This window comes from Macaca fascicularis, chromosome 19 (assembly GCF_037993035.2).
Source record: "Macaca fascicularis isolate 582-1 chromosome 19, T2T-MFA8v1.1".
Lineage (NCBI taxonomy): Eukaryota > Metazoa > Chordata > Mammalia > Primates > Cercopithecidae > Macaca > Macaca fascicularis.
Window position 1 is genome coordinate 12,667,223 of NC_088393.1, and position 20,068 is coordinate 12,687,290.

At 44.9% G+C, this 20,068-nt stretch overlaps 2 protein-coding genes across 3 annotated transcripts in view; one reads left to right on the forward strand and one right to left on the reverse strand.

Annotated features, from left to right (window-relative positions):
• Positions 1-20,068, reverse strand: part of LOC102128900 (uncharacterized) — a 200,982-nt gene that overhangs the window by 39,550 nt on the left and 141,364 nt on the right. The gene's annotated exons all lie outside the window — the stretch shown is intronic.
• The window catches only part of LOC102127983 (uncharacterized), a 29,535-nt gene that overhangs the window by 418 nt on the left and 9,049 nt on the right, over positions 1-20,068 (forward strand). Inside the window, exon 2 of one of the 2 annotated variants that reach the window (XM_065535598.2) lies at positions 17,969-18,066. The exons of the other annotated variant lie outside the window; for it this stretch is intronic. The gene's annotated coding sequence lies outside the window, so the exon portion shown is untranslated. The remainder of the gene's footprint in view (positions 1-17,968; positions 18,067-20,068) is intronic. 2 annotated transcript variants of the gene reach the window in all.

Below are 20,068 nucleotides of genomic sequence, written 5' to 3' on the forward strand. Positions count from 1 at the left end.
AGGAGCTGTGGTCTATGAGGTTTCCCGTTCCTTTTCTCTCCACGGAGGACACCCGTTTTTTCCTGAGTTTTCTAAGTGTATGGGATGCAGCGTCCCAAATCCTCACTCTGTCCCCTAGCCTGCTGTTTTCAGGGCTTCAGTAAATCCCCGAATTTCCGGTTCTCTCCTCGCTTTTCCAAACGCCACCCTCTCCTCTCCCGTTCACGACAACATTAGCAACCGTTTCTCCTATATTCTACATTTCAAACACTTTTTCATTGTTTATTTTTCAACAAAGCAATGAATTACTCTTTCATCAAGATTTGTTTTCTGTTCATAGCCTTGACACTCCGCTGTAAGAAAAAAAAAAAAAAAAAAAAAACCTTTGTGCCTCTCTTTTTATCTTCTCTAGGTCCGGACACCTCATCAGAATGACTTTGAGTTGAGGTTCCCCTTTGGAATCTTTACAGGGTGATACGCCTTCAGCGCCCTCTCCTATTTATTTTTTCCTGGTTCTAGGTTTCAAAACTGTCTGGAGCTAACTCAAGCTGCCCACAGCTGCCAAGTCTCTTGGAGGGTTTAGTGAATATTGGGTCTTGGATGACTCCTCCCAGAGGACAGTTGAAATAGAATGCTGGAGCCGGGCGCAGTGGCTCACGCCTGTATTCCCAGCACTTTGGGAGGCCGAGGCGGGCGGATCAAGAGGTCAGGAGATCGACAGCATCCTGGCGAACACTGTGAAACCCCGTCTCTACTAAAAACACAAAAAACTTAGCGGGCGCCTGTAGTCACAGCTACTCAGGTACGAGCACCTGTAGTCGCAGCTACTCAGGAGGCTGAGGCAGGAGAATGACATGAACCCAGAGGGCGGAGCTTGCAGTGAGCGGAGATCTCGTCACTTCACTCCAGCCTAGGCAACAGAGCGAGACTCCGTCTCAAAAAAAGAAAAAAAAAAAAATAGAAGGCTGGGAGAATGCCCTGGGACTAGGATAAATCTAGCATACCCTGCTTCTAAATAGCCCACCCCTGGGGCACTCAGCTTTTCCCTCCTCAACCCCTATTTCCATCCTTTGGAGACACATTGGTGGTCTGCCAATCAGATGCCTGTATTGAGGATTGAGAAAAGAAAAGATTTTTTTGTGTTTTGAAAGAGTCTTGCTCTGTCGCCTAGGCTGGACTGTAGTGACGTGATCTCGGCTCACTGCAACCTCCATCTCCTGGGTTCAAGCGATTCTCCTGCCTCAGCCTCTGTAGCTGGGACCACAGTTTTGTGCCACCACGCCCAGATAATTTTTTTTTTTTTTTTTGAGACGGAGTCTCACTCTGTTGCCCAGGTTGGAGTGCAGTGGCAGGATCTCGGCTTACTGCAACTTCCGCCTCCCAGATTCAAGCAATTCTTCTGCCTCAGCCTCCCCAGGACCTGGGACTACAGGCGCACGCCACCACACCCGGCTAATTTTTTGTATTTTTAGTAGAGATGAAGTTTCTCCGTGTTAGCCAGGATGGTCTCGATCTCCTGACCTCGTGATCCGCCTGCCTTGGCCTCCCAAAGTGCCGGGATTACAGGCGTGACCGCACCCGACCTCAAAAAAATAATTTTTGTCTGATAAATGCGGGTCCTTTTAAATGAACGGGCCGTAGAGACATTTAAATGATACAGCAATCGCCTTCTAACTCCCTGAAGCTATGAATTCATCTTTTGAAACTGCTGTTGCCACAAGTAGGTATAATTAACTTACTAATGCAGCACGGGACACTGGAACCCACACCCTATAGCTTAACAGTTCATAGCCATGCACTTATCAATGTTACTTCTGTAAATCAGTGAGAATTCCTGACAAACAACTTTGGATCAGCCCACTTCCTGTCCCCCTTTTTCAGGCACTTTGGGTCATATTTTGTGCTTCAGCCTCTACTTTTTAGGTCGGCAAGGGAAAAGACGGAAATGATTCCTGTCCTTTGGATTCTCTCAGCCTTGTGAAGGGAGAAAAACTATCTCAGCGAGGTGGTGGAAGAACCTGAAAAACAAAATGCACTTCGGGTACACAGTGGGGCATAATGCAGTGTCTATTAGGCAGGTGGTCACTGAGCATTTCAATGAGCACGATGGGGGTAGAGGGATGTCCCAACTGATAAATAGGATGACTTCTGCTAACACTGGAGTCAGATGAATATCTGTATTCCAGTTCAGCATTGCTTCTCCCTGGGATTGTTGCCTTAACAACAAGTTCAGCTTGATTATTTCATTTAGTTGAAAGTGAATTTTATCAGTAGAGCTTCATAGAGAAGATAATGTATTTCCCAAGAGGTGGTAGTTTCTTTCAGGGGGAAAGAAATTAGTCTTACATTCCACATTTTAAAAATTCTTATTTTCAAGGGCTTGTATCTGCATTTCTCCATATTTTGGAGTGATTATCTACATGATACGTGTAGGTACTGTGGCTTTTCACCTAAGAAGCAGAATCTCATTCTAGTACATTTGAGAGTCATGAAGCCAAATTTTTGATGGTCTGTGTCAGAGACAGAAAGTCTCCAATGTATGTGTTCACAGTGGTATGGATTTTATGCCTCAAGTCACTTAGAAAAGTGTCTTAGAAAACCTGGACAGTGCCCTTGTGTCTTCACAAGAATTCTTTGTGTATTTATGGAGATGATTCTGTAATCTTTTGGGACATGGACCAATGTGTATCTCTTCATACTCATATTCTGCACCATCTGTATGTAGCACGTCAGACTTAGCAGTGTGACCTTAAACTTTTTTAATAAAACTGAAAGGTCAATAAAATTTAAACTGCTGGCCACGCGCAGTGACTCATGCCTGTAATTCCAGCACTTTAGGAGGCCGAGGTGGGTGGATCACATGAGGTCAGGAGTTCGAGACCAACCTGGCCAACATGGTGAAACCCTGTCTCTACTAAAAATACAACAATTAGCCAGGTGTGGTTGTGGGCGCCTGTAATCCCAGCTACTCAGGAGGCTGAGGCAGGAGAATCACTTGAACCCAGGAGGTGGAAGTTGCAGTGAGTTGAGATTGTGCCATTGCACTCCAGCCTAGGCGACAGAGCAAGACTCTGTCTTAAAATTTAAACTGCTTAACAACAATAACAACAACAAATTCTTATTTTCTTTTATTCTTTCCCGGAGCATGTGTAGTATATGTGTAGTATGTTTGTCAGATCTGTGTTCTGTTGGGTGACTTGAAATGGAATTCCAGGGCTTAACCTTGAGAATATTATCAGGGGAAAGAAATGGGGGTGGGGAGAACCAACTCTTCTATTGTGGTTTCAGAAAAATGAATATGGTTTCACAAGAAAGTTGGTAGATAAACTGGGGAATTACAAAGATTCACCAATACATCAATTTCTCTTGCAAGGTGGAGAATTTGTGACAGCGAGTAACTGTTCTGTTTCTTGTTGTTGGAACTTGGCAGATTAATTCTAAATCTTAGGGAGCAGGACCTGGCAACAACTAGGAATCCTCTAATAGGATTTTTGTTTACTAAATTATTTTTTTCATGGAAATAGTAATTAAGTAACATCTTTGTCTGAAAAGAATAGATGGTAGATTCTTATGCTTTTTCTGTTCAGCTGTGATGTAAATGTGCTTTAATTTTCTTCCCTCCCATAAACATTGAGATTGATTTTGCTGGATTCATCAAACATGAGTCATCAAACATGGGTATTTTCTTTAAATATCCACATAAGGTGTGTAAAGGGAAGTGGGTAGCCTTGACTGGGCTGCAGAGGCCTGAGGCCAGTGACTCCAAACTGAGGCCAATCCAAAGGAGAACTGCATAATGGAAGGCATCAACCAAATATAAGATCTGCAAAGATCTGAAAATTTAGGCAGAAAAGCATTTTCTTTCATAGGAAGGGGTAAACAAAATTAGAAAGAAGATTAGGAGGAAGAAGGCAGGATGGAGGGTGCAAAATGAGACCTAGATCAGAGCATGTTTTATTCTGAGGTTATTCTCTTCTTAGGAAGCGTTGCCTGTTTGTTCAGGCTGAGAATGGGTCAAAGTTAAGGACCTGGAGGAAATTTACAAGTCAAGGGCTTGTATCTGTATTTCTCCATATTTTGGAGTAATTATCTGTATGATATGTGTAGGTCCTGTGGCCTTTCACCTATGAAGCAGAATCTCATTGTAGTACTTTGAGGAGTCATGAAGCCAAATCTTTGATGGTCTGTGTCAGAGACACAAATTTAAGGTATGTTTGGTTAACAAATGTTTTGTTGGCCGGGCGCGGTGGCTCAAGCCTGTAATCCCAGCACTTTGGGAGGCCGAGACGGGCGGATCACGAGGTCAGGAGATCGAGACCATCCTGGCTAACACGGTGAAACCCCGTCTCTACTAAAAAATACAAAAAACTAGCCGGGCGCGGAGGCGGGCGCCTGTAGTCCCAACTACTCGGGAGGCTGAGGCAGGAGAATGGCGTGAACCGGGGAGGCGGAGCTTGCAGTGAGCTGAGATCCGGCCACTGCACTCCAGCCTGGGCGGCAGAGCGAGACTCCGTCTCAAAAAAAAAAAAAAAAAAAAACAAATGTTTTGTTCCCACTGATCAGTGAACACAAAACTGTTCAGCTAATGTTTTATGAAGCAAAGAATGGGCATTTGTAGGCCCGATGCTGTGGCTCACGCTTCTAATCCCATCACTTTGGGAGGCTGAGGCCGGAGAATAGCTTGAGCTTAGCAGTTTGAGACCAGCCCAGGCAACATTGCCAGACTTTGTCTCAAAGAAAAAAAAAAGATAACACTGGGCACGGTGGCTCACGCCTGTAATCCCAGCATTTTGGGAGGCCAAGACCACCCTGACCAATATGGAGAAACCCCGTCTCTACTGAAAAAAATACAGGCACCTGCCACCACACCCCATCTCTACCTAAACCCTTTCTCCAAGAGGCAAAAGCATCTAAGTCTGCCCCTCAGAGACTTTCCCAATTTGTACAATTTGTTCTACAATTAAACCAATTCTCTGGAAGCAAAGCCAAACTGCTAATAATGTTGAGTTTTACTCGAGCCCTGTAATCCAGTTAAATGGATACGGTCACAGAAATCACTGCCCCGTTAACCACTCAGTCCTTTCTGTTTTGCAGAAGCAGACTGATGCAAAGATACCTTTTCCATTACTTCACAGTGTTTTTTTCTTTAAATAACAAAGCCAGATAGTGACTACAAATGTCCATTCTTTTTTTTTTTTGAGATGGAGTTTCACTGTTGTTGCCCAAGCTAGAGTGCAATGGCGTGATCTCGGCTCACTGCAACCTCCGCCTCCTGGGTTCAAGCAATTCTCCTGCCTCAGCCTCCTGAGTAGCTGGGATTATAGGCGCATACCACCATGCCCAGCCATGTATTTTTAGTAGAAACAGGGTTTCATCATGTTAGCCAGGCTGGTCTCCAACTCCTGGCCTTAGGTGATCCGCTCACCGTGGCCTCCCAAAGTGCCGGGATTATAGGCATGAGCCACCACGCCCCCTCAAGCCCCATTTTAGACCACAGTAAAGGGGGAGAGGCTGGATATTGAGTTCTGTTAATATGAAAATTCTGGAATGAAGACATTCTGAGAGCTTCCTGGTTGGTGAACACAGTGATGTGCTGGGAGGGTGGAACTCAAGTCCTGTAGGGAAGGGGGTCCTATACTCCCTTCCCTGGAGGGTCTAGTGAATATGGGCCCTTGTGTGACTCCTCCCAGAGGACAGTTGAAGTAGAGGGCTGGGGCCTTCCAGGGGACCCCCACTTCCCTGGTCCTATACATCTTTTCCATTTGGGTGTTCTTGGGTGATTTTTTTTTTTTTTTTTTTGAGATGAAAGTTACACTCTTGTTTCCCAGGCTAGAGTGCAGTGGCATGATCTCAGCTCTCTGTAACCTCCACCTCCCGGGTTCAAGCGATTCTCCTGCCTCAGCCTCCCAAGTAGCTAGGATTACAGGTGCCTGCTACCACGCCTAGCTAATTTTTTTTTTTTGTATTTATGGTAAAGATAGGGTTTCACCATGTTGGCCACGCTGGTCTTGAACTCCTGACCTCAGGTGATCCACCCACCTTAGCCTCCCAAAGTGCTGAGATTATAGGGGTCATCCTTTATGACAAACTGGTAAACTTGTGTTTTTCTGAGTTCTGTGAGTAGTACTAGCAAATTATTGAAAGTGAGGAGGGTTTGTGGCCAGGCGCGGTGGCTCACCCCTGTAATCCCAGCACTTTGGGAGGCCGAGGCGGGTGGATCATGAAGTCAGGAGATCAAGACCATCCTGGCTAACACGGTGAAACCCCATCTCTACTAAAAATACAAAAAATTAGCTGGGTGTGGTGGCAGGTGCCTGTAGTCCCAGCTACTCGGGAGGCTGAGGCAGGAGAAGGGCGTGAACCCGGGAGACGGAGCTTACAGTGAGCCGAGATCGCGCCACTGCACTCCAGCCTGGGCCAGAAAGCGAGACTCCATCTCAAAAAAAAAAAAAAAAAAAAAAAGGTCAGGTGCATTTTCCTTTTAGTTCAAGTGGCAATTCATTTGCAATAGGAATCATATGGACTTCGAGTTTTTTTTTTTTTTTTTTGAGACATGGTTTTAATCTATCGCCCTGGCTGAATGAAGCACAGTGACTCAATTTTGGCTCACTGTCACCTCTGCCTCCCAGGCTCAAGGGATCCTCCCATCTCAGCCTCCTGAGTAGCTGGGACTAGACCCAGCTAAAATTACCACACCCACCTTTTTTTTTTTGGTAGAGACCAGGTTTCGCCATGTTGCCCATACTGGTCTCAAACTCCTGTGGTCAACCAATCTACCTGCCTCAGCCTCCCAAAGTGCTGGGATTACAGGCATGAGCCACGATGTCTGGCGTCTTTTAAATTTCTCAAAAAAAAAAAAAAAAAGCGAGGAGGGTTTGTTGGATTTATATGCAGTTGGTTAGAATTAACGGTGCCTCCACCACCCCCCCCCCCGCCCTGCTATACCACCCTGCCAGCACATCAAGGCTGGGACTGGCATCTGCAGTGGGGGCTGTGTCCTGGGGTAAGCCCTGGACTTGTGGGATCTGGGCTAATGCCAGGTGATGACAGAATTGAATTACTGGATCCCCAGCTGGTATTGGAAAGTTAGTTGATATTGAGCAGTCTCTATGTATTTGTTGTCAGAAAAAGTGACTTACATCAACTCCGAGTGAGTGGTTGCTGGTGAGAATTAAGACCCTGGAGGAGGGAGCATTTCCACACTGAGGAGGGGACAGTAGAGTAAGTAGTGCTCCGAGGATTATATTTTCTAATTACTCAGATATTCCTCCCTCACTGCCTGGGAGGAGCCACTCTGGGCTGCATCTCCACAGTGAGAGTATAGTAAACTTTTGAATGTAGGTAAAGGTAAACAAATAAGCCTTGGGCATTTCTGGCGTGTCTCCCTGATTTCACCCTCCTTCTCTGTACCCAGAGATGACCACAGTACTGATTCTGTTTTTTTTTTTGAAATGGATTCTCACTCTGTCACCCAGGCTGGAGTTTATTGGAGGATCTCGGCTCACTGCAAGCTTCGCCTCCCGGGTTCACACCATTCTCCTGCCTCAGCCTCCCGAGTAGCTGGGACTACTGGCGCCCGCCACCACGCCCGGCTATATTTTGTATTTTTAGTTAAGATAGGGTTTCACCTTGTTAGCTAGGATGGTCTCCACCTCCTGACCTCGTGATCCACCCTCCTCGGCCTCCCAAAGTGCTGGGATTACAGGTGTGAGCATTACAGGTGTGAGCCTCCGTGCATGGCAATTTTTTTGTATTTTTAGTAGAGACAGGGTTTCACTGTGTTAGCCAGTATGGTCTCAATCTCCTGATGTCGTGATCTGCCCACCTCGGCCTCCAAAAGTGCTGGGATTAGAGGCGTGAGCCACCACGCCCGGCCTTTTTTTTTTTTTGAGATAGGGTCTGGCTTTGTCACGGAGACTAGAGTGCAGTGGCATGATCTTGGCTCACTGCAGCCTCTTCCTCCTGGGTACAAGCAATTCTCCTGTCTCAGCCTCCCAAGTAGCTGGGGCTACAGGCACACACCAGCACACCCAACTAATTTTTGTATTTTTAGTGAAGATGGGGTTTCACCATATTGGTCAGGCTGGTCTCGAACTCCTGACCTCACATGATCCACCCACCTCGGCCTCCCAAAATGCTAGGATTACATGGGTGAGCTACCACGCCCTGCCCTGATTCTGATTTTGTTTTTGTTATTTATTTATTTATTTTTGAGACAAGGTCTGGCTCTGCTGCCCAGGCTGGAGTGCAGTGGCACAATCTTGGCTCACTGCAGCCTCTACCTTTCTGGCTCAAGCCATCTTCCCACCTCAACCTCCTGAGTAGCTGGGACTACAGACGCGCACCACCTCGCCTGGCTTATTTTTGTATTTTTGTCAGATGGGGTTTTGCCATGTTGCCCAGGCTGGTCTCTTGAGTCCTGAGCCCAAGCAATCTGCCCTCCTCAGCCTCCTAAAGTGCTGGGATTACAGCTGTGAGCCACCGTGCACTGCATCTTTTATTCTTTATAGCTTTATTGTTGCTTTGTCATAGGGTTTTGCCACTTGTAAGTTTTCAGTAAGTTGATGTTAACAATATGCTGAAAAGGTATTTTTGTGGTTTCTTTACCTAAATCCATTGCACACATGCTGCTGTCTGAGGCTGTGGGTCACCCAGGTTACTAACCATTCCACTGCTTGATTTGAGTTGTTAGTATTTTACCTGTCGCCAATGTAATTGTTATTTTTGTCTCCAAGTGCTAATGCTTCATAAATTTCTTTTTTTCTTTTTTTGGAGGTAGGTCTTCCTCTGTCGCCCAGACTGAAGTGCAGTGACACGATCATGGCTCACTGCAACCTTGGCCTCCCAGGCTCAAGCAATCCTCCCATCTCACCCTCCCAAGTAGCTGGGACTACAGGCGTATGCTACACGCCTGACTAATGGTTGTATTTTTTTACAGAGACGGGGTCTTGCCATGTTGTCCAGGCTAATCTTGAACCCTTGGGCTCAGTACTGGGATTATAGGTGTGAACCACTGTGGCCAGCCATGCTTCATAAATTTTTTTTTTTTTTTGAGACGGAGTCTCACTCTGTCGCCAGGCCAGGCTGGAGTGCAGTGGCACGATCTTGGCTCACTGCAACCCCTGCCTCCTAGGTTCAAGCGATTCTTCTGCCTCAGCCTCCCGAGTAGCTGGGATTACAGGCTCATGCCACCACACCCAGCGTATTTTTTTTTTTTTTTTTAATTTTGAGATGGAGTTTCACTCTTGTTGCCCAGGCTGGAGGGCAATGGCACAGTCTCGGCTCACCGCAACCTCTGCCTCCTGGGTTCAAGCGATTCTTCTGCCTCAGCCTCCAGAGTAGCTGGGATTATAGGCATGTACCACCACGCCTGGCTAATTTTGTATTTTTAATACAGACGGGGTTTCTCCATGTTGGTCAGGCTGATCTCGAACTCCCGACCTCAGGTGGTCCGCTCACCTCGGCCTCCCAAAGTGTTGGGATTACAGGAATGAGCCACCGCGCCTGGCCCCACCCAGCTAATTTTTATATTTTTAGTAGAGATAGGGTTTTACCATGTTGGCCAGGATGGTCTTGATCTGTTGACCTTGTGATCCGCCCACCTCAGCCTCCCAAAGTGCTGGGATTAGAGGTGTGCACCACCGCATCTGGCCGCTTTGTAAATTTTATACATTAGAAAAAAAAATCCCTGGGATATAGCTTATAGATAAATTCAGATTGACTTGGGAATGGAATATATAGATTAACCCTCTGACCATGTATGCATGTGTATTTACTCCTTATACATAGTTCTCTTTATTTTTCTCTGTGTGATTACATGTTGCTTTTTACACTGGGATTGAGCATTTTTTCCATGTGGACTTTCATCTTCTGTAAAATAATTTTCAGTCATCTCGTCACACTAAAGTCATTTGTATATTTATTGTTTCATTTCTTTCTTCCTTTTTTTCTTTTTTTAACGTATTCTGTAGACTAATTCTTTTTCATTTGTAGGGATTGCAGGGAGTGATTGACCTTTTCACTCCACTCTGCATTTTGATGGACTCTTTTACATTTTTTTGTTTGTTTGCTTTTTTGGCTGCTTTCTGCATGCACCATCATCAAGGGTGGGGAAAGGTACTCTTCTTGTTTTTTGTTTTTTGTTTTTTTGAGACGGAGTCTCGCCCTGTCGCCCGGGCTGGATGCAGTGGCCGGATCTCAGCTCACTGCAAGCTCCGCCTCCCGGGTTTACGCCATTCTCCTGCCTCAGCCTCCGGAGTAGCTGGGACTACAGGCGCCCGCCACCTCGCCCGGCTAGTTTTTTGTAGTTTTAGTAGAGACGGGGTTTCACTGTGTTAGCCAGGATGGTCTCTATCTCCTGACCTTGTGATCCACCCGTCTCGGCCTCCCAAAGTGCTGGGATTACAGGCTTGAGCCACCGCGCCCGGCCTCTCTTCTTGATTTTAATTGAGTTGACTTTGGCTCTTCCTTTGAGGCCTACTTAATTTTCTTGTAAAAGAACATTCTAGGGAGTATATATTTAAGGCAACTTGAATCTGTGCTCCCAGGTTAAATAAAGAACACTCTCAGCCGGGCGCGGTGGCTCATGCCTGTAATCCCAGCTCTCAGGGAGGCAGAGGCGGGAGGATAGCTTGAGCCCGGGAGTTTGAGACCTGCTTGGGTAATATAGCGAGACCCCGTTCTCCGCAAAAAGGAAAAAAAAAAAAAAAAAAAAAGAACACTCTCCCTACAGTGAAGTTGGAAAAAAATTGTAACTTATGAGAGTTTGCTACTTTAAAAAAATTTTTTAAATTTTTATTTCTTCTCTCTGTCTCAAAAAAAAAAGTCTCACTCTCACCCAGGCTGGAGTGCAGTGGCATCATGTTGGCTCACTGCAGCCTCCACCTCCCGGGGTCAAGCATTTCCAGTGCTTCAGCCTTCTAAGTAACAGGGATTACAGCAGTGAGCCACCACGCCCAGCTAATTTTTGTATTTTTAGTAGAGACAGGGTTTCTCCCTGTTGGCTAGGCTGATCTCAAATTCCTGACCTCAAATGATCTACTTGCCTAAATGCCATACCCATGACCAGGTGTCCCTCTCAACAGCACACTTGTTTATACTTGCTCTGTACAAGCAGGCACCTTGTAGCTCTTGTCTGACCATTGTCAGTTTAATCCAAGAGTAGCCACTAATCCGGTATCTATTAGTGGCTAGTAAACACTGCTACTCTGTTCCTACCAAGAGAGCCCTGATTATGATAGTAGTTAGGTTCAAATAGTAGTCAGGTGTGTCAATTAGGCAATTAGGTGAGACTCAGAGGAGACAACTCAACAAACACAGGAAATAATAGGAGGAGTTTATTACTTAGAAATCCCAGAGGCCGGGCATGGTGCTCATGCCTGTAACCCTAGCACTTTGGGAGACCAAGGCAGGTGGATCACGAGATCAGGAGATTGAGACCATCCTGGCCAACATGGTAAAACTCTGTCTCTAGTAAAAATACAAAAATTAGCTGGGTGTGGTGGGGTGCACCTATAGTTCCAGCTACTCGGGAGGCTGAGGCAGGGGAATCACTTGAACCAGAGAGTCGGAGATTGCAGTGAGCCGAGAAAGTGCCACTACTCTCCAGCCTGGCGACTGAGTGAGACGCCATCTGGAAAAAAAAAAAAAAAAAAGAAATCCTAGAGAAAGGAGGGTAGCATGCCTTGTAGGCCTGCAGGTAGGTGGAGCTACTTGTGACACGTACCCTCAACCTGTCAGTGGGGCACAAGGGAAACAGAGGAAATTGCGGGCCAAATCCTTTATTGGGGTCCAAGGTGTCACCTAACCCAGCTTCTCTTTGGGAGGTTTTGGTGTGTTTAGAGGAAGGAGGCACGAGTTACATGGAGTCACACCGTGACTGTCAGGTGGTCATTGCAGCGTGTCGGTTCAGTCCATAGGAGTGTGGGTGTCAGTGGAAGAGTCAAGTAAATTGTATCTAGGTGTTCCATAGGGAGGCGATCTATAAGGCAGATGAGTGGATCAACCACATGGAGGAACTGGGAGGAAGTAGAGAACTGCAAATGGTACCAAGGGTGATTGAGCCCTGCTTCTGGTATGAGAAAGTTAAGCCTATATTAAAAGGAATAAAAAATGCCTGGGCGTGGTGGCTCACACCTGTAATCCCAGCACTTTGGGAGGCCAAGGCAGGTGGATCATTTGGGGTCAGGAGCTTGAGACTACCCTGGCCAACATGGCAAAACCCCATCTCTACTAAAAAAACACAAAAATTAGCTGGGTGTGGTGGCGCATGCCTGTAATCCCAGCTATTCAGGAGGCTGAGGCAGGAGAATCTCTTGAACCTGGGAGGTGGAGGTTGCAGTGAGCCGAGATGGCAACAGTGTACTCCAGCCTGGGCAACAGAGCGAGACTATCTCAAAAAACAAAACAAAACAAAACAAAAAAAAACAATTACTTTTGCTCCAACCTAATAAATTGGATACTGAAGTAACATAAAATTATATGAATTCAGGATAATAGGCAAGTCTACAATTAACTGATTATTATATAGATTGTGATTTTTATATATAACAGCTATATATATATATATATATATATATGCTTTCATCCACAGTCCTTTCATAGCCTTTATTTCTCCCCAAGACAAGCCATAGAGACTAAAAATATACTCTGATCTTCCCCTGCCTTTCTGTCTTGGAGCTGGCCATAAAGAAATTTTCTGACTTATCTTGCCTCTTTGCAGGTCTTAAGACCCCCACTTCAGAAAGGATCCTACCCTATACCCAGGAGGAAAGAATGTACACAGAAACTAAGAAGAGTGAGCAGACAGGCCTTACTGGTTTTCCCACTATTAGTATTAGTCCATACCCTTGTTGTCCAATTGCACTTCTGCGGGGTGTTCCATACTTTTATCATTCCTATTGAATGATCTCTGTCCTAAACGCCATGCTTTTATCATTCCTACTGAATGGTGTCTATATAAAAGGCCCAAGAGGATGGAGTATGGGGAGCTTCTAGACAGCTAAACTCAGGGAGACTTGTATTATAGGAAGGTGATCAAGAACTCATCCTCATGCCAGGAGTGAGTCGTACCCTAACTACCGGAATGGAAGCTCCTGTGCTTGGGACCCTTGTGGATCTTGCCCTATGTATCTCTACCTGGCTGTTTATTTGTAGCCTTTAAAATAGACTTTATAATAAACTGGTAAACGTGTTTTCCCGAATTTTGTGAGCTGTGTTAGCAAGTTCAGCCGAAAAAGGGTGTCATGGGAACCTCAATTTGAAGCCTGTTGGTCAGAAGTTCCAGAGGCCTGGTCTTGCCACTGCTGTTGGATATGTGGGGTCAGTCTTTTAGGACTGAGCCCTCAACCTGTGGCATCTGCTGCTGTTCCCAGGTAGGTAGCTTCATAATCGAATCAGTTTGGCAGATACCCAGCGGCTATATGCTGCACAATTCATTACTTGTCTTTTTTTTTTTTTTTTTTTCTCAGACAGAGTTTCACTGTTGTTGCCCAGGCTGGAGTGCAATGGCATGATCTTGGCTCACTGCAACCTCCGCCTCCCGGGTTCAAGTGATTTTCCTGCTTCAGCCTCCCCAGTAGCTGGGATTACAGGCATGTACTACCACACCTGGCTACTTTTTTTATTTTTAGTAGAGGCGGAGTTTCTCCGTGTTGGTCAGACTGGTCTTTAACTCCCGGCCTCAGGTGATCTGCCCCCCTCGGCCTCCCAAAGTGCTGCGATTACAGGTGTGAGCCACCACATCTGGCCTATTACTTGCTTTTTGATGTGGAGAAACCACCACACGGTTGGTCACAGAAGCCTTTTGTGTTGATTGTTGTGGTGTGAGGGGAATAGCAGGGTGTGTTTTTTTCACTTAGTGATATGCAGGGGGTTGAATATTCTCTTGTAGATAACCATTTGTCCCTGCCCCTGTGTTAAAAGTATCTGTCATCTCTATCACTGCCTGACAATGCCTGTTCTGTCACAGGTTCTTGTGCCTTAAATAGATGCCCTTGTTTCAGATTTTGCTATTTTTCATTGGTCTGTCTGTCCATCTCTCTGGTAATACCATACTCTCCTGATTACTATAGATTTCAAATCCTTGATGTATGTTAGAGAAAGAACTTTGCTATCTTAGTCATGTTTGGCTGCTGTAACAAATAACCACAGACTGGATGCCTGAAACAACAAGCATTAATTTCTTTCTTTCTTTTTTTTTTTTGAGACGGAATCTTGCTCTGTTGCTCAGGCTGGAGTACAATGGTGTGATCTCAGCTCACTGCAACCTCTGCCTCCCGGTTCAAGCGGTTCTCCTGCCTCAGCCTTCCGAGTAGCTGGGACTACAGGCATGCACCACCAGGCCCAGTTAATTTTTTGTATTTTTAATAGAGACAGTGTTTCGCCACGTTGACTAGCTCCAAGATAGAAAGGCAGGGTAGATTAGAGTGTATTTTTGGTTTCTATGGTCTGCCTTGCAGAAAAAAGAGAGCAAGTGAAACGAGGTTAGCCGAAGGGCAGAGAGAGAGATTGTTTTCTTTCAATTTTTTTTTTTTTTTTTTTTTTTTTTTTTGAGACAGTCTTGCTTTGTCGCCCAGACTGGAGTGCAGTGATGCCATCTTGGCTTACTGCAACCTCCACCTCCTGGACTGAAGTGATTCTCCTGCCTCAGCCTTCTGAGTAGCTGGGATTACAGGCACGCATCACCACGCTCGGCTAATTTTTGTATTCTTAGTAGAGACAGGGTTTCGCCATGTTGACCAGGCTGGTCTCAAACTCCTAACCTCAGGTGATCTGCCTGCCTCAGCTTCCCAAAGTGCTGGGATTACAGGTGTGAGCCACTGTGCCCGGCCTTATACTTTGCTTTTTAGAGTAGTTTTAGATTCACGGCAAAATTGAGCACATAGTACAGAGTTCCCTTATGCCCCCTGTTCCCACTCAGTTACAACCCCTCCAGCTATCAACATTCTGCACCAAAGTTGTACATTTGTTACAATTGATGAACCTATTTTGAGACATCATTGTCATCCAAAGTCTAGCCTACATTAGAATTTATTCTTGCAGTTGTACATTCTATGAGTTTTGACAACTAACTATGCAGTGACATTTCTACTATGGTGTAATACAGGGTAGTTTCATTGTCCTAAAAACCCTCTCATCCACTTATTTATCCCTCCCTCCCACTGACTTCTGGCAACCACTGATTTTTGTACTGTTTTATGATTCTGTCTTCTGCAGTGTTATGTAGTTTGAATTATACAGTATGTAGTCTTTTCAAAGTTGTTTCTTCCACTTAGTAATAACCATTTGCGGGCATGTGATCATGAAATTTTTTTTAAAAAGTAATACACATTTAAGCTTCTTCCATTACCTTTTAGCTCATTTATTTTTAGTACTTCCATTGTCTGGAGGTAGCTGTTACGTATCCATTTATCTACTGTAAGGCATCTTAGTAGCTTCCAAATTTTGAAAATTATGAATAATGCTGCTGTAAACATCTGTGTACAAGTGTTTGCCTGGACCTAAATTTTCAGCTCATTTGGATAAACTTACCTTTGGTCTGGAGGTTAAGAGATACTCCTCTGCCACATAGGATGGGTTTTGAAGAATTCACTCTGAAAATCAAGTGAACGTGGGCTTATGATGAGGTTTGTGTAAAACCCCTCTGTGTATATGATCTCCTGATTCAATGAGTACTTTTTTTTTTTGAGACGGAGTTTGTTGCCCAGGTGGGAGTGAAGTGGCGTGATCTCAGCTTACTGCAACCTCCATCTCCCTGGTTCAAGCGATTCTCCTGGTTCAGCCTCCCAAGTAGCTGGGATTACAGGCACTTGCCACCACACCCAGCTAATTTTTGTATTTTTAGTGGAGATGAGGTTTCACCATGTTGGCCATGCTGGTCTCAAACTCCTGACCTCAGGTGATCCACTTGCCTCAGCCTCCCAAAGTGCTGGGATTACAGAATTGAGCCACCGCGCCCGGCCTTTCCATGAGTATTAATCTCCTTTTTTGTAACAGATCTCCTAGTGGGTGCCGCATTAAACAGAGCTGAACAAATAACCCTATCTGCCTGAAGCAGGGTGGGAGACAAGAAACAAGATATAAGTAGAATATGCAGTGTGTCAGGTGGTGCTTAGTCCTAAGGAGAGAGAGAGAAAGCTGGGAGGGAGTGGAGGGGCCTGGGCTGTGTTTGTCTCTGCGAGCACCTGTTTATGTCTCTGAAGTGTTATCTCTGAGGATTTGTGTGTCTGCCTGGGTGTGTCCACCTATATGTGCAGTGACAAAATGTGAGTGATTTTGTATGTCTGATGGGGAGACAGAGGCTATGTTTGTATGCCCTTTAAAATCTGGAATGCTTTTATTTCATTTTCTTGCCTGATTGCCCTGGTAGCACCTCTTTTAGCATGTTGAATAGCTGTGTCAAAAACAGACATGCTTGTCTTGTATTTGATCTTAGGGGGAAACATTCAGTGTCACCATCAGTATGATGTTATAGTGAGGTTTTCTTGGATACCTTATTTCAGGTTAAAGAAGTTCGCTTCCATTTCCAGTTTACTGTTTTCATGGTGGAAGAGGTATTGAAATATTGACCTTTGTCAAATGTTTTTGATACTGATTCTGTTAATATCATGAATTTCAAATGTGAAAACAATTTTGCTTTTCTGGGCTACATCTCACTTGAGTATGGGATTTTTTTTTTTTTTTTTTTTGAGACGGAGTCTCGCTCTGTAGCCCAGGCTGAAGTGCAGTGGTGTGATCTTGGCTCACTGCAACCTCCACTTCTTGGGTCCCAGTTCAAGCAATTCTCCTGCCTCAGCCTCCTGAGTAGCTGGGATTACAGGCATGCACCACCATGCCCAGCTAATTTTTGTATTTTTAGTAGAGATGGGGTTTCACCATGTTGGCTAGGCTGGTCTTGAAATCCTGACCTCGTGATCTGCCTGCCTTGGCCTCCCAAAATGCTGGGATTACAGGCATGAGCCACTGCGCCCAGCCTTTTTAAAAATCTTTTTGGTAACAGTCATTCTAGCAGGTGTGAAGTGTTGTCTCATTGAGGTTTTAGTTTGCATTTCCCTAATGATTCAGGATGTTAAACATTTTTTCATGAATGTCTTTGTCATTTCTGTGTGTTCTTTAAGAAATGTCTGTTTAGATCCTTTGCCCACTTAAAAAATTGGAGGCCAGGCCCAGTGGCTCATGCCTGTAATCTCAGCACTTTGGGAGTCTGAGGCAGGTGGATTGCATGCGGTCGGGAGTTTGAGACCAGCCTGTGCAACATGGCAAAACCTCATCTCTATCAAATATACAAAAAAATTAGCTGAGCATGGTGGCCCATACCTGTGGTCCCAGCTACTCCCAGCTGAGGTGGGAGGATGGCTTGAGCCTGGGAGGCAGAGGTTGCAGTGAGCCAAGATTACACCACTGCACTCCAACGCGGGTGTTAGAGTGAGACTCAGTCTCAGAAATAAATAAATGAATAAATAAATAAGTAAAATTTAAAATTGGGTTGTTTTCTTGCTATTGAGCTGTTTGAATTCTTTATATATTTTGGATTTTAACACCTTATCAGATATATCATTTGCAAGTATTTTCTCCCACTCCGTGTGTTGGCTGCCCTTCCACTCTGTTAGTTGTGTCCTTTGCTGTGCTAAAAAGCTTTTTAGTTTGACATCCACATCCACAATGGTGCTGTCAAAAACAGCTACATGGGAACTTGTTTATGTACTCTTTCTGCAGTGTCTGCTTTCACCCAGAACTCTTTTGTGAGATTAAGCACCTTCCTTATATCAGGAAGATTGTGGGCCTTTCCTGTTATTCACAGCTGAATGTAGTCCCTGAGTTAGGTTTCATTGTATGTGATCAAACATAGTATGCCTTATTTCCTCAAGCAACATTTTTGGACGTGTTTCTTAGAAATAGTTTACTAACTGGTTTCGAACAGCATGTATGCTAACAAATGTTAATGTCTTTTTCATTTGCTGCTAAGTTATATCAAAATATTCCATTGCAGGCCAGGCGTGGTGGCTCACGCTTGTAATCCCAGCACTTCGGGAGGCCGAGGCGGGCAGATTACGAGGTCAGGAGATCGAGACCATCCTGGCTAACACGGTGAAACCCCATCTCTACTAAAAATACAAAAAAAAATTAGCTGGGCGTGGTGGCGGGCACCTGTAGTCCCAGCTACTCGGGAGGCTGAGGCAGGAGAATGGTGTGAACCCGGGAGGTGGAGCTTGCAGCGAGCCGAGATCATGCCACTGCACCCCAGCCTGGGCGACGAGCGAGACTCTGTCTCAAAAAAAAAAAAAAATTCCATTGCAATCATGGATCAGATCAACTTTATAATAAACTTTATAATTTTGTGGTGTTATTTGTTAAATATCGTGAATCGGGCCGGACGTAGTGACTCACGCCTGTAATCCCAGTACTTTGGGAGGCCGAGGTGGGTGGATCACAAGGTCAGGAGATCGAGACCATCCTGGCTAACATGGTGAAACCCTGTCTCTACTAAAAATACAAAAATTAGCCGGGCGTGGTGGCAGGCACCTGTAGTCCCAGCTACTCGGAGGCTAAGGCAGGAGAATGGTGTGAACCTAGGAGGCGGAGCTTGCAGTGAGCTGTGATCGTGCCACTGCACTCCAGCCTGGGTGACAGAGTGAGACTCCGTCTCACACACACACAAAAAAATTGTGAATCAATATTCTGTGCATAGAATTTTAGGTGTGTTTTTTTCACATAAATTGTCATGCTCATGTAGTCACAGTTTGTATCACAAGAATTACTTCTCATTCACTTATGATACCAAAAGTTAAATCAAGCTTTTAACCTTTTCCCAAAGATCATAAGGACCATACCTCTTGTCAAAGAAGGTATAAAAAAAAGTCATAAATACGATAGCAAACCATATGTGACTGTGTGGTGTATCAGTAGGAGAGAGCTCAAAAGAATTTCTTTTTTTTTCTTTTCTTTTTTTTTTTGGAGATGGAGTCTCGCTTGTCACCCAGGCTAGAGTACAGTGGCACAATCTGGGCTCACTGCAACCTCTGCTTCCCAGGTTCAAGCGATTCTCCTGCCTCAGCCTCTGGGGTAGCTGGGATTACAGGCACAGATCACCATGCCTGGGTAATTTTTGTGTTTATATTTTATAGAGACGAGATTTCTCCATGTTGGCCAGGGTGGTCTCGAACTCCTGACCTCAGGTGATCTGCCAGCCTTGGCCTCCCAAATTGCTGGGATTACAGGCATGAGCCACCACACCTGGCCCCAAAGGATTTCTTATAGGACTTCTGCTTGCTTTAGGTGTATCGATTGCTATTCAAAGAAGCAAGAAACTTCTCTGGATTGTATACTATGAAGAAGCAAGGTTATTTTTGGCCTTAGTTATTGTGATAGTTCTTACCTAGAAGTAAAAAAGATGGAGTGGTGCTAAATTTATTACCTAAACACTGAAATATTTCTTATGATGAATTAGACATGGCTTCCCATAACATACCTCAGTTGAAATACATAAATTCTAACTATTGATAATTTTTTTTTTTTTTCTGGAGATGGAGTCTGGCTCTGTCATCCACGCTGGAGTGCAGTGGCGCAATCTCAGCTCACTGCAAGCTCCGCCTCCTGGGTTCACACCATTCTCCTGCCTTAGCTTCCTGAGTAGCTGGGACTACAGGTGCCTGCCACCACGTCCGGCTAATTTTTTGTATTTTTAGTAGAGACGAGGTTTCACCACGTTAGCCAGGATGGTCTTGATCCCCTGACCTTGTGATCCACCTGCCTCGGCCTCTCAAAGTACTGGGATTACAGGCATGAGCCACAGCGCCCAGTCAACTACTCATAATTTTTAAAAGTCTCCATTATTAGTCAAATTAGGCTAATAGCTCTAGGAAAGTTGTGAGAATATAAACCTAGCAAGGGAGAGAGACATGATCACTATTCTAATCAAGCCTCTCTTGCTCAGGTGATATGCTCTTGATGCTAATTTTTCAATATGTCTCATATGCCAGAACTGTAGACTCAAAACGTCTAGAATTAAGCACAAATGATGCAGGCACTCAAGGCTCTGATACAGGAACTCGAAGTGAATAAATTATTGAAATCCTGGTGCTTATATTTT